General features: G+C 36.4%; 1 protein-coding gene across 1 annotated transcript in view; it reads left to right on the forward strand.

Moving 5' to 3' along the window:
* Positions 1-15,541, forward strand: part of LHX2 (LIM homeobox 2) — a 54,101-nt gene that overhangs the window by 442 nt on the left and 38,118 nt on the right. The gene's annotated exons all lie outside the window — the stretch shown is intronic.

Raw genomic sequence — 15,541 nt, forward strand, 5'->3', positions numbered from 1 at the left:
GTTGCTGGACTGTTCGTAGGGCCTGATGCTGCCGCCATCTCTGCGCTGCTTGCCTGGCTCCGGTCTGTGGTATCGCGCCTGGTCACTGAGGTCCCTGCTCGGCCTTCGTTGCAGTCACCCTCAGCTCCTGGCTCTCCTTTCTTAAGGTGCTGCTGGCCTTTACTGCTCCCTGATGTGCACTGTATAAGGGTGACCTACATCTGTGTTTCCAGTCTCATACAGAAATACCCATATTGATAAAAGGTAGTTTTATAACCAAAATAACTGTGTTCAGACCATGGATGTTCTTCTTCCTAACTGAACCAGGATAGTAAACTCTAGCAATATAAGTAAGATTATAGGTATAACTGTCAAATGAAGGTAAGTTTATAGAAATATTGTTTAAATTGGTTTTTAAAGCAAAAAAACAGTCAATAATAAGGAAAAAAATTAAGGAAGCTAGTAAAAGCAATGCTGGTGCAGTAGAGAAAAAAACTTGATAATAAGGAAAAATATTATGAGAGTGGCTGACACAGTTTCTAAAATTTCATCATCCTCTGTAGAAAATGGATTAGCATTCTACTTAAGAGGTAGTACTAGATAACCACAGTTTTGATTTTGCTATGTTTTGTGTAGTGCTTTTTGTTTTTTTAAACTTTGGTAATCTTACTAATATGAACAGGCCTTATAAATATTTTGTAGGGACAATGGAATATGCAATAATAGTAAACTGGTTTAAATTTGATGGGTTTTAGACTGGACATATTAAGGTTAAAAAGGGTAGGTAAGTCAAATGAGCAGTTTAAATCCTTTCAGAGTGTGGTTAAGAAGTATATATTCCCCAAAATATGGAGAAAACTAGGTATAAAAATTGGATTTTTGAGAGCTAGATTAAGAGGATTGGCTAGCTGAGCTGGTGGATGAACTGACAGTGGCTGATAACTAATAAATGCCAGGAAAGGTGGCTTGTGAAATTAGTGTCTGGTAATTACCTTTAAAATGTGTCTCAGCAAAACATGTATTTTGTAGGTGACTGATTTGCAATGAACGTATTTTCCTATCCCTATGGGAAGGAATCATAATAGCAACCACATGTTGGTACCTGTTCATCAGCAGTTTCTCAGCCTGGATAATGTGCAGATCCGCGCTAAAACTTTTGAGCAGGAAATATTACAGTTATATAGGTTATGTGAGTGTAGGAGAATCAATCTGAAAGCCAGTACATTAGTGTATTTCAAAAAGAAGATGACTTAACCTCAAGCTCACAGTTAATAAAGAGGAATTTAATAAATAAATGGAAACGTGTATAGAAACTTGTAAGGCTCTGTCCTTGCTGCAGGAGACACGTTAATGGGACTGGCAACAAGAACACTGTGAATTCAATCTTTGGAAACTTTATTTTAAAATACTGCCTAATAAAACAAGTGTCAGCTTGTAAATCTAGTAATGCTAAGACAGAGGAAACCAGAAAGGTGAGGAGAAAATGGGTGTCCAAAATTTCTTGTTAAAGGCTAAAACAGACACTCAGTATGGAATTAGTATGGTATGCTGTAACTCTATTTTGTATATATCAAGCAACTGAAGTCAGGTATATTCCAGAATCCAGTGCATGGGTACAGGATGGCACCTGTACCCTCTGACTGGGGTTATAAAATAGGAGATTTTATTGAAAGGTTCATCTAACTAGAGACTGAATATTGAAGTAGTTGATCAGTTCATGAAAACTATGCTTTCTAAGTTAAAGTGCTTAAAAAACAGAACAAAAAAGTTAAACTCACTGTAGATATTCACGTGCAGGAATGTTTATCACTGCACCTGCCTAACACTCGTTTGTGTTTGGAGCTGTAGATTTTTTTTTCTTTACTTATGTGGTGTATTTATGTAAACAAGCTGCTCATTAGGTAACCCCCACTTGATTTTCTCCAATTCTGTTGATGGTACAAATGTCTGCATCTGTCCGGATGGTTTGGTGGTAATTGTGTAACAGTTACCTCAGGGTAGAGACAGCGGAGCCCCTAAGGAAAGAGAAGGGTTTAACCACACCAGGGTTACAGCAATGCCTGCTGGCCTACCCATAGGGCAGTGTTTTTGGCTGTCTCAGAATGGATGAGCTGCTTAACTGTGAATCATCCTCCCAGAAGAGATGAAGCATTAATAGCAAACAAAAGAGAAGCAGAAGGGAAAGTTCAGGCAGAAGAAAATAATCCAGGAATTAAGACTGAAAGCCTTAGGATACTTTCCAGACTGACCAAAAAGGCTTAGTTCAGTACCTTAGAAGTAAAGATCCCATGCTGTACACTCTGGCATGAATCTCAGTGAGTGTGACTGAACCCATATTTGAGCACCCAATGCACCCATGGCAACTAAAATACATGGAAGATTAAGTACCGCTTCTCCTCACTGGGTGACAACCCTGCTGGAGCATACTATAATCTGAATTTACTTGGAAAATTGTCTCTGCTACATCTCAGTCAATAAGAGTGGCAAGAAATAGTGTTGGCTTTATAGATCAGTAGTTTAGCTTCATTTAAAAAGTTATTCCTTGAAACAGAATATACTGCTCTGTAAGTAATATTGATGTGTATATATGGTTTTCCAAATATCTCAGTGGGCGAAGATCAGAGAAAACTCTACTGATGTTTATAAACTTATGTAAAGCTTATTGAAGATATTCTTTTTAGTTGTGAAGCACAAGTTATTTTATCAACCTCAAACTTGTAACTCTTTTCATTACCGAACAATATACCTCACGAGTTACGGATCAGGTCATTGGCCTGTCTGATGTGCAAACAGCCTCCGGAAGTGGTCACATATGTTGCTTTAGAAAAAAGCCTGTTCTTAATGCTTCCATACTGTGATTCATCAGGCATTGTTGGGATTGTTAGTCAGCCTTCAGAGACACTAGTTCATGCCCTGAAACAACAGTTATTTAATGCAGAATATGTACTTACTCATATTGCTGGAAGTGGGTTACAAGTGCTTGTTTCTTCATACTGGTTAAGAAACAATAATCTGTAATTGGAGAAATTGAAATGCTGCAACTGGTTTCTGGGAAATACAGAAGAAAATGTAATATATAAACGTAATATAAATGTAACCAATGATTTAAACCTAAGGTCTGCCCAGCGCAGCATTCCATCTCCAAAAATGACCAATGTCAGATGTTTAAGGAAAAATGTAAGGCCATGCCATGTAGAATACTCTCCATGCCTGCAGTAAATTCATGTATATTCTCAGCTGGAGATGCTGCCTCTATATATAGTAGCTTTAGATGGATTTTTCTTCCATTAATTTGCTCAGTTGCTTTTAAACCTATGTATAATTTAGAATCCACTACTCTCTGTGGCATGGAGTTTCCATAGCTTAATTGCATGCTGGATGAAAAACCACCTCCTTTTGTTTGTTTTGAACCTCCCATAGTATTTTCATTTGACTCTGCACCAAATTTTACATTAGAAGAGTTAAGGAAGGGCTGCTGATTTTGCAGACCTTACCATTGTATGGTCAGAATAAGAAATACAGCTGTAACTCAAGCTTTCTAATAGGAGTAATCAAAAATATAGTTAAATAAAAGCCTAGACTGACAGGATTTTCAGATATGAAATAGCACAGGCAGTTCATCATGGAAATAAGTAAACTGTCTCTTGGTAGAGGTGAATGCAGGGTATCAGTCAATGAAGAAAGCCGAGATATGAGAATTTTAGAAAAGATTTTTCACTGAGTACAATGTTATCATTTTTAGATAGAATCCTCTTACAGACATTGTGGTATCTTTAAAAAGTTGCCATTTCATGTCTTCAGAACGTAAAATTATCTACACTGAAGATTTATCTGTGTTTAAATACAAATCTATGTATTTTATCAATGTATCAATCCAAGTATTATTGAACACAAATATTATTGTTGGCATAGTGCAGATCTAGATCCTTCAGGCACATGGCTGTCTTCTACTTCTAAAAAATGTCAAGGGAAGACAGATATAAGCATCTATTTGGACAATATGTGATTATTACACTGATGGTAATGACTTTAAGAGATGGCAATATGAAATGGCCTAAAAATCTTTCCAATAAATACAAGAAAAAAATTATATCCATATGATATATATATATATATATATACACACACAACCATTGTGTATGTTTACATTTTTCATTTGCTAAACATGTTTTTGAGTGCTGTGATCAATTTCAGGAAGTTCAACCAGTCTGAGTCAGTTGCCTGAGAGAATCAAAGTCTAGTGACGCTGATGTAGTCATATCAAGCTTAAAAAGAAAAAGAAGTTTTCTTCTGACCTCAGTTACTTTTTTTTTTTCTGAAGAAATACCTCAGTATGTGTGGTATGGTTGTGTGTGTGTGTGTGTATACATATATATATATATATATATATATTTTTTTTTTTTAAGGGCACAAAGTAAGGTACACTTAAGACTGGAATTATGGTCCCAGTAGCCAGCCAGCCAGCCATCCTGGGATCCCAGGCTCTGATGCAACCAGGTGTAACTTTCAGAGCCTGTGAGGTCCTTTACGTTAGTCTGTTGTATAAGTTGTCTGTTACCAGAAAATGGTATTGGACAAGATCATCCAGAGAAGAAAAGTTATGCAGTCCCCATCCTTGGATGTTGTTGACACCTGGCTGGATCACAGCCTGAACAACCTGGTCTGACTCATGGCTGACCCTGCTTGGAGCAGAAGGTTGGACTGGAGACCTCCTGAGGCCCCTTCCAACCTGCATTTTCAGATAATCCTAAAATACTGTCACTGGATTACCATTAAACATAGATGTTTGTTTGTATGGACAGCACATAACATGCATATATAAACATCCCCTCCCTCATTACACATCCGAAGAGAAGGTTTATTCCAGGAGATTTCTTTCAACTTGTCTGTTATTGCAAATCCAATGTCTATGGCATGCGGTTCTTAAGTGGTTCGATACATGGGCTTAATTTTTTTTTTCTTGTTGTAAAAATAAGATAAATTAAATGAAATCTTAATGGCTGTTTTCTTCCACTTCTGCATAGCAGTGTGGCAACATTATGCATACTTTCTATATAGTACATAACAAGCTTCTAAGTAAGCAGTAAAATACCTTTCCTTTTAAGTGTTTGAAGTACCATACACTGAATGACCTTTTCATTCTCCGTTCACAAAGAAATAAGAAATAACTATTCTTATTTCTGAAACCTGTGATTATACCAATAGCTATAACTCAGGCCCATGAAATCGCTTAACATAAAGAGCCATGCTGGAAACTCATTCCCCTAAAGAAAAGAGCCCAGGATAGTTGACCTGAAATGACCTCTACATTTTTAGTGAAAGGAGATCTAAATATGGCAAACACTTCCTTGTGCTACTGTCTCTCAGACTACATTTCCCCCTACCACCACCACCAGAATCTCTTGTGACTGACAAAAAGCAGTTATGTAATTTTATGGTGAAACTAGCAAAATGTCTACCAGAACTATCTGTTCTTTGACTTTAACAGTGCAAAGATCTCCCTGTCAGGAACTCTATTTTCTTCTCTTTAATTATTTTCCTTGTTTGCACACTTGCAGTATCAATCACACTTTCTGCTTCAAGGTCTTAAGCATTTATATTTTCGACCTAAAGATTTAAAGAATCACAAGTCTGCTCCTTAGAAAAAAAAAGTCAAAATGACTGGAAATTAATTATTTTAAAAGAAATTAAAAAGAAGTCTTTGCTCTTTTAATTTACCTTCTCACTTCTCTCTCTTTAGTGTGGCTCTTTCCAAACTAATGTCAGAGAATGATTATTTAAAAAAATGTTCCTCTGCTCTGTAGATGTACTGAAAAATTCTGCACTCCCTCTTGTATCACTCAATACCTATAGCTAGGGATAAAGTTCAAGTGTAAGAGCTATCAATCTGAGTAGCTTGTATATCTCATTTGAAAGCAGAAGCATGATAAAGGATGGATGATTCAACCTGAAGCCAAGCTGGGGAACTGCAGCAATCAGGAAACAGTGAGCTCTCTGAAGTACTCTTGCTTTTTGGGAGATCACATGATGCTTCATTTTATGGTTGTAGGATTCTTTTGGATTCTTTACATTGCAAAAATTCCTATTTAATCTATGAATGATCAGAACATAGCATCTTCTCCTATGGGCTGCAGACTGATCCTCATGTGGTGGTCTTTTGGTTTGTCTATCACAGTTCCTGAAATCCGTGAATGAAGTCGTATGTCCAAAAATCAAGAATCCTTATGCTTCACAGTAAAGCTTGTCAGTACATCATTCTGTTACTCCAGATATCTAATTCCCTTTGAACAAAAAGTTACTTTCAGGGTCTACAACTTATCATTCAAAGTTCTCCTGTGGACTGGTAGAAGATATCTTTCATGGGAGCTAGATTTTGACAACTATGAAACTCATTGTGTGAATGATGAAAGTGATTGTGGATCTTATGCTTTTAGAATTAAATGGAAAAAAACTCCTCTCTTTAGTTTGATTTTTTTTTTGTCTGACTAAGTTCTTATCCTAAAAAGCCAAAACTTTTATATGTATTTCTAAAAGCCTAGAGACTGTAACCTTGCCTGATGGGTCTGTCTAAGTATTTGAATAAGAGGAGAAGCCAATTCAGCATAAAGAAATTTGCTGCTTAGAAAAATGTTATAGTTAGGAAATCAGCACACTTTGTTTCTTTTTGCTTGTTTGTTTTTTACAGACATGTTGCATTAGGCACCATTTTTATACTGTCTCCTGTCAGCATCATCCCCACATTCACTTTTATTCACACCTTTTCTATATTATGTCTGTGTCGTGTAGCATAGCTGTCTTCTCATTTGAGAAATCCTTTTCGGTATAAATTCCTTAAGCTTCTGCCTTTATCTCAGGGCACTCTCCAGCACAGAACAGCAGGTTTTGTCTTGAAGTACCGCTGTTTCTGTAACCACTTCAGCATGGCAACTTTGAATTCTCTTCTTAAAGAGATAATTACTTACCAAAGTAAAATTAAGTTAGAACTCTATATGGCAATGCTTAATTTTATAACCGTATTTTTGAATCAAAGACATTTTCTATATCGGTACTTTAGCTGACATTTCCAAAAATTTACTCTCTAAGTTTTTAAGCTTTTTTATTCATTGTCAAGTTCTTTTCTTTCAGACTATTACTATACTGCTTCTGAAAGTTTGTTACAGTCCATTTTAGCAGATATGCATCCCTATTTTTGGAGATGCACATTTTTGCTTACATTGTTTATATCTCCAAGTATCAACATCCATCATTATTTTATTAAACTGCTGGAAAAAGAGCAGGTTTTTCCAATGAAGCAGAAATTATTATCAGTACCTAAAAACATAAATGTGAGTTTTGGTAACAACTAAATATTGCTTCTACATGTCCTTGGCTGATTTTAAATGAGCTGTAGTTTGGCATCATGTTTTCTTCCATAATGAATGTGTGATTTTTAGATATCGATCTTCCCTATGACATATTCTTCACAGGTCAACTTCAGTTTGCCAAAGATGATTCAAAACTTAAAAGTTTAAAGTGAGAAGCACTCTCTAGAGCTTTCTATATGAATTGCAAAACTAGATGGCCAAAACACCCGCACATGGAGCAGGACCATGAACAGGTATTACGACAATATGGCACCGGAGATACTTGGGGATGAACTAAAGAAAAAAGCTGAACAAGAGGAGGAAAGCTATCAGTAATCTTATTAAGTGCTATTTAAAAAATATGATTATGTGGATTAAATAAATAATACAACTAAAGCCGCAAATCACCCCTACAAGAAGAGCCAGGGCACAGTTCCCGCCTCGCCCTCCTCTGAGTGTGCCCCGCGCCTGTCACAGCTGGCAGCTTTGCTCCCATTGGCCAGGCAGCTCCTTGTGGGCGTGGCTGTGCAGGGAGCCAATCAGCGCGGGGCCTGTGGCAGGGAGGCCCTGCCTCCTGCAGTGCCTGCGGAACGGCATCCTTGGGTGGAGAAGCCCTCTGCAAGTGTCCCCTTCACGGAGATGAACAGGCATTGTTCATCAGATTTAGCAAGTGCACCGCTACCAAGATAACACATAGTACTGTGTCAGACAGTAGAAACACTCAAATCTGCTGAAAAGCGTAAAATGCCTCTCTTGCTTTTCTAAAGGACGTCTGAGGTATTGCTACTGGGATCCTGACTTTTTTTTTTTAATACAATTCCAGCTGGATGAAATCAGTGTGGCACTGGTTAACACTTTTGCAGTGTTTAACCTCCTCTTCCTGCAGTCTACCACAGTTGACAGAACTCCTGTATGTTTGTTACCTGAAAATGTCTTGTACAGATTTCAATCTCCAGATTTTCACCCAAGCAGTTCTAAAATAATAGTAGGTTTTCTACTTAATGGTTTGCTTTACTCTGTGACTTACACGTCACTTCTAGCATCTAGCAAAAAAAACTCTTGCTATGGCTTCTCAGAATGACTCCGCCCTCACAGTCAAAACACTGCCTAGCTAGTTCTTGCTCTGAAGCTATTGAAGACACTATTTCATCTGCCAATAATAAAGAAGTAACTGACCTAAGTTACTCTTCTCTATTCACCTTGCTGTGATGGCAGAGTGCTGACTATACCCTTATTGCTCTATAAAGCAAAGTCAGATTTATGAGGCAAAAACTATGATGGTGTGATTCTAGCTAGACAAAAAGAAGCCCAGTATGAAAATTGTTATTCAAATCTGTGATAGCCTTTGTCACAGAAAAGATAACCCTCCTGTGCTGAAAGGAATAAGATCACTGATGTAAATCAGGCTGCTACATTCAAGTGTCTCTAAGTTATTAATGAGCCTGGAAGAACAAGGATACTTCGGAGAAATCCAGAACAGCAAGACATAAGTTGCTGGAGCAGAGGGAAGTACTTGCTTCATAAGATACTAAACTCTTGTACAGTAGACTGCCCAGCTGATGAACTCAGATACATGAAAGAGAAAAAGAAAGAACCAAGGAAGAAATGTATAGAATACAGTATATCTAGCTGATAATATGTATTATTTAAAACATGATTTTATATTTTGTTGCACTTATTCGGGAAAAGAAATTTTAAAAACTTGTTATGAACTATACCCCTAAGCTCTATGATTTTCTTCAGTTTTTCCTGTCTCATAGATTTGATGGAATCCTAATATTTTCAAGTTTGTGCGTCTTGAATTTTCAGTAGTAATTACCACAACAGCTTGTTTACATAACAATAAAATGTGTTTTGAGTAAGGCTTCAAATATAATCACTACAATCACTCTAAAACAAAAGACCATGAGCAGTGTCAGCTTCACTGCCCTTCTAACAGAGAATCTATTTATCCTTTCTGCCATAGTGCAGGGTAACATCATAAGTACTGATGTCCCACTACTTACTAAGATGTCATCAGACAAGATGTTGGCATAAGTTACAACTTTTAAATTGTTATTAAGAAGACATAAAATAGCACTTTTGTGGTGTAAGCTGGTTGTTTTGGCAATGGGAAAGTATGTGCTTATATCAAAATTGAGGTACATAATGTTAATATCAAGATTTAGTTCACACTTCTATCTGGAAAATTTATCAAATATTCAAATGACTTCAATCTTCAACAGTGTAACATTGTAACATAGTATGGGTCTGATTCTTATTTACTTTATACTCATTTCATGTTAGTGTAACTCCATATGATTGCTGGAGCATGACATTCTAACATACGTTTCTGGCAACAGCTAGTGTTGGCAGCCGTTAGCTGTTCTGACCTCGCATATATGAAATGGAGTTGGTGGCCCACAAAGTTCTGTTACTGAGACTCCTGCACTGATGTTCAGAAATCATCATTAATGTTACCCCAGATTGACGCCATGGTAATTAAGTTCCAGATCTCTCCACACTTATTTATACTTCCCTTTTGTCTGAGAAGACGTTCAAATAAGGTGTGTCTCATGTCCAATTCCTAGTTAGGGAAGAAGTCCACTAATTCCATTAAGAACATAAGGGTTCCTGACTAACCCGGGGTTTGTTTGCTTATTGTCATTTATTAGTGTCTAGTTTTTGTGCAGTTTTTAAAACATGTTGAATTACCTTTGACAGATTATATGTTCACAGTCCAGGAGAGCTCTCTTCCCAAACTGTAGATATTATTTAAGAAAAATAAGAGTGAGAGTTTATTTCTAGATGTTACTTTGATTAGTTCTCTGATGCTAATTATTCCATTCCATTTGGCAAAAAAAAAAAAAAAAAAAAAATCAAAGTGCACTTCTCCAAACATCATCACTCATTTTATACTTCATAAAAAGTCAATTTTATTTATGTAATTACTGCAACTGTACCACATCAAGCCATAATGAGGTAATACCATGAGCTATGAAATACCAGCCTCTTCCGTATTTAATGAAGGAACTTTAAATAGTAAACTGCAGCAGGCAGTATTTGCAAGCCAGTAAATGTGTTCCCTTTCTCTAAAATGGGGATAATGTCCTGCTGGAAGTTCTCTTTTGAACCTGGCCCTGACTCTTTTGTAGTATGATTTAAAATTATATAGTGAGGATATAAATATGCTCCTATACTTCGGCCTCTAAATGGAGTCATAATTAATTGATTTGATTTATTCTAGTCTTATGGTTAATGAAGACTAGGTGGCATTTCACCAATGTTACAGTAATGCCCTTGGTCTTTCGTATTAGTTCCTCCTTAAGTACATTTATTTTCCTAGACTTTCCAATTAGTTTTGCTGGGATATTAAAAAAAAAAGTTTTGATACATATGTTAGTTGTTTTAATCTTAGAGCTACAAAGGACCAAGACAAGAAAAGCCTCTCAAGTAATACACAGGAGTTAGTTTATAAAGTAACTAAAGTTGAACCACTAAGTAATAGTGACCACAATATAATTAACTTCAACATCCTCAGGGGAGAGATTGTACCAAAAATGAGGAAGCTAGTTAAAAAGACCCTAAAGTCACAAGTGAGGAAATTAAAATCCTTAGACTCAGCATGGAGGCTACTTGAGCAACCATAACAATGTAACAGAAGGTATATATAATCCTAAACAAAAAAAGAAGCTGACAAGCAAAAAATAAGCAATATGGCTATAGGAAGGTACAAGAAGTTAGTACAGTGAAATGTGTGTTTTTTGGAATATAAAAATTGTCTTGTGAACTCAACAGGGATAAAATACAGTGGTTAAGATACACAGTGGAGATTAGAAGGATGACAGAGGATTTGAGAAGCATATAGTCTGACATGAAAACAAGATTTTTTTTAAGTATTAAGAAGCAGCAAGCCTGCAAAAGATTTTGTAGGTCCAGTGGGCTATTTGGTAGAAGAGTAAGGAAGTCTGACGTGAAAACAATATTTTTTTCAAGTACTAAGACGCAGCAAGCCTACAAATATTTTGTAGGTCCAGTGGGCTATTTCATAGAAAAGTAAGAAAGCTAATGAGAACACCGAGGCACTGAAATGAAGGTAAATGACTTGTTCGCATTAGCATTTTCTGCATGGCTTTTGGGAAAATAGATATACCACCAGACTACACTTCGTTAGGTAATAAAGAGGGTGTTCTGTCAAACACAGAGGAATTAGAAGAAGATGTGCTGGAACAAGTTCACAAATTACATAGAAACAGACTCCTAGAACTACAGGGTAAATCAATAAATTCCAAGAGAATTTAAGAAAGACATTTCTGAACTGCTAATAAGAATATACAATCTGATTAAAATCAGTGTCTATACTAAAGGACTAGAGAGTACTTATCCTCTAAAAGGTGTGAAGGGTGGTTCTGGGAATTTCCGCATAGGGAGCCATATATATCAGTAATAAAAAATGGTTAAAATAGAATTGCACATTGCTTAGATAAGGAAGATCTAATCAGAGTTAAGTGACCTATTCTTCTGAAAGTACAATACATTTTTCCAGTTCCCCAGCATAATGGCTGCCAACATATCTACAAAACTATTTGCATGTTTTAAAATTTACTCTATTTCCAACTAAAACCTGTCTCACATACAGAAAGCTAGTAGTAGAATACATGATAATTTTTCAACACAGCAAAATTTCTTTGAGGCTCACTTCAGATATACTCTGTGCCTTGACATTAAATTATATGTTAATGATCCAAAAGGTGGGAATAAACACTAATGCTACCAAAAAATGCAGGTGATGCAAAATTATTCAGCTTTGTCAAGACAAAAAACTGTTAGGAACTTCTGACAGAGCTAGCAAAATTAGATGAATGAGGAGTAAATTACCACAAGAAATTCAGTATAGCAACTCAGGCAAAAGACCTGAGCACCAGTCAAAGAAAAGAAAACCTCCAGTGAGTGTGCAGTAGTAAGCCAAACTGTATTATGTTTAAAAATAGCCATGAACATTATTTTAATTATGGTGATTTTTAAAATTTACAGTTTCATCTTTAATGTTTGACTGAGTTTTGGCCATCCCAGATATAAATATTCTCACAGGTATTTCAGGACACGATATCAATCAAGTTATTAAACACATAATTCCAGTTAAGAGTTAGGTAAAAGGTTTAGATTAATTTACAGAGAAAACTTACGCAAGCAGATATGGTGGAGAGATGTAACCTAATACAGAAGGAGATAGTACAGATCAGCTGCTTCTCTTCCTAATGCAAAAGCAATATTGAGATGCCCAGTTGAGCTGGAAGGCAAGTAACTGGGAATTGTTTTCAATTCTTTTTTAGCACAATTTATAAACAGCCCATGAATTCTCTGTGACAGATATCATGAAATCCAACAGTTTATAAAAAAATAAAAAATAACTAGACAGAACGCCTCTACTAAATCAAATCTGAAGAATTTATCAATTATGCTAGAAAGTGGAAGAATGGAAAAGCCAATGGTAAATCCAGTGGTTTATTAAAATAAAATATAACAAGTTTTGAAAGACAATTGGTCAAAGAGGACCTGTACTATCTTTTGGGAAAGCATGTTGCTCAAGTTTGCTCTGTTAATTTTCCATAATGATGAGTGGTTCTGGCATTTAGATTAATTCTATTCCTTTGCAATATTATAAATCTCTTACACTGTTATGCTGCAAAATTACATTCTGATGCAGTTTTAAATGTTTCTACTTCTAAAGAATCTCTACTGTTTTAGTTCCTTTGCTGTCTTCTCTCAGAAGCTGAATAATCATTATTGTGCTGCTTTTATTACATCACTGGTTAGCCATCACATTGATAAGATAATAGTGTGCATAAATCGAGTAAGTACGTCCTTCTGGGGTTTTTTGTATCTATCTATGATTGATTGCTTTACATAGTAGCTGAGCACCTAGGAGTTAGTCTGACCTATGTACAGTCTAGACCTCTTCTGTGTTAAAGCTGGGAAGTATGTTCCAATTCCATCCTCCTTTACATGTCAGCATTCCAAATTGTTGACTAAATTCCCCTTTTTGACATCTTGTCCTCCTTGATTTCCATGACCCCGTTGTCTTCAGCTGCCTCTCTAATCGCTGCTCCTTTTTTTCTGACATCACGTCTCCAACTTTCTGAAGGTATTTAGTAGAGCTATATTTTTGCTGCCTTCTCCTCTCCCACTAAATCTTATTTTGGTGTAAGCTCATCGTCCAACACAGATTCAGCTATTAGCTCCGTGTTGCCAACTGTCAGATCTAGTTATTTATTCCAAACCTGTCTCCTCCTGTCCAAACTAAAATTTCACCTTGTTTTCTTGAAATCTCTTCGTAGATGTCCAACCATTTACTCTTGTTCAGAATGGGACTAAAGAGAAATCTTTGAATCTTTCCCCTTCTGCAGGCCCTCCTCGCTGCCTCTTTTCTTAATCACTGTGTACCTACTGCTTGTCATTCAGGCTCATAACCATGTATCATCAGTGCTTGTGTTTTGAAAATGTATTTTACTTGAACAAAGTCCAAAATCCTTTACATTTGAAAAAAAAGGAGGAGGGGGGGAATAGTAGTTAAAACAGAGAGCAAGTAAAAAGTGATACACTGAGAAGCATGAATATTGAAGTATTCTAGCTGCATACAGGAAAGGTAAAGCACAAGTGAAAATAAAGCAACCTTCTTCCACGTTGACCCCCTGGTGTGCTTTAACTGTGACCTCAAGGAGCCACATCTAGATAGGAGAGGGAGTTCAGTTTCCAAGGCCCATTCAGTCCTAAGCTGCTCTGTGAATTCTCCCAACATGGGGTCCAATTAGTGCCACTTGTGTTGGTGAATTTTTTTAGAGACCTGCTTAAAGCAACTAGAATGAGATTCTCAGATTAACTTTACACAGGCTGCTATACTGCTTCTGAGCCCTAATCTATCATTTTCATTCAAGGTAAATTTTGCCTGAAGTCAGTAGGATTTTCTGATGAAGTAATGCAGGATCGGGTCCATCCTTTTCTTAATTTTTTATCATTGCTGAGTTCCTGTTCCTGCCAGCCGCTTTTCAGTCTGTATCTTTACTTCCTTTTCTATAAATTAGGAATAGTAATATTTACTACTTAAGTGCTTATAGTTATATCAGTGAAAAACAGCCAATCTTTAATTTCTAGAATTACCCACCTGACACTGAACTAGCAAAGCCCATATAAATCATTCCAATGAGTGCCTTGAGAAATGCTGAGTCCCAAGTTAAGCATTATAAATGCTGGAAAGATGCAGAACTGAAACTAAATATAAGGTCCATCAGCTAGAAGTTAAAAACCAAAAAGGTTATTTATTAACAGAAATCAAATCACGCTAGCATGAAAAAAACAGGGATGAAAAACTTGCTCACAGTAGAGTCCAACCATGAATCCAGGATGTGAAACCTTGTTCTCCCATGATCGTTTTCGCTTGGTGTGATCCAAATATCTTACATCATCTGTACAAAGAGAAGGGGAAGGGGAGAGGAAAACTGAGCTGAAATTAGCTTCCTGCTCAGAGGGCAGTGGGTTATCATGCCTAGATAGTAAAAAGTCAATGGAAAATACATGTAATTCTCTGATATTGAGCTAGAGTATATTAGCTGTTAGATTATCACTATGTCATTTGGACTGAATGCTGTTTAAAATACAGTAGAAAGCATTAGTATTGTAAAATGTCGATCAGTTATTTTATGATTCCAAATGCAATGCAGACATCTTTTGTGCTGATCAATATTTTAAGCTGAACTATATTATTTAGTAAACAAGGCAAAGGAGAGTAAGATTTATGAATAAGCAAAATGATTGTTGCAACACCTGGAGGGAAACATAAAAATAAAAATTATTTTCTGGAGTTTTGATAATGCCGTTTAAGAAAATAATGATGTAATGTAGTCCAACTAAGGACCGCAGAATTGGGTCCGCTGCTTGTATTTTAGATCTGCACCTAGCTGCTGTCTTGTATCAGATAAAGTAATACTCAAAAATATTTTAAGAAAAATTGCTCCTTGCCATGTAAATTCATGCTCACCTAGTGATTACCAGCAAATACTCTGTTGGGGAAACTGAAATAATTAAGTAAACAATTTAGAAGCTGAGGTAGAAAGTGGTGATTGTTCTAGTTCAGCTCACCAGGCTGCTGAGATACAGGACTCCTTGCCAGTCTAACAACACACTTAGAAATACCTGAAGTTCCCATTTTGTCCCTTGTGATAACCTATTAAGGTCAGAAGTGG

This window comes from Dromaius novaehollandiae, chromosome 20, assembly GCF_036370855.1.
Source record: "Dromaius novaehollandiae isolate bDroNov1 chromosome 20, bDroNov1.hap1, whole genome shotgun sequence".
Classification (NCBI taxonomy): Eukaryota; Metazoa; Chordata; class Aves; order Casuariiformes; family Dromaiidae; genus Dromaius; species Dromaius novaehollandiae.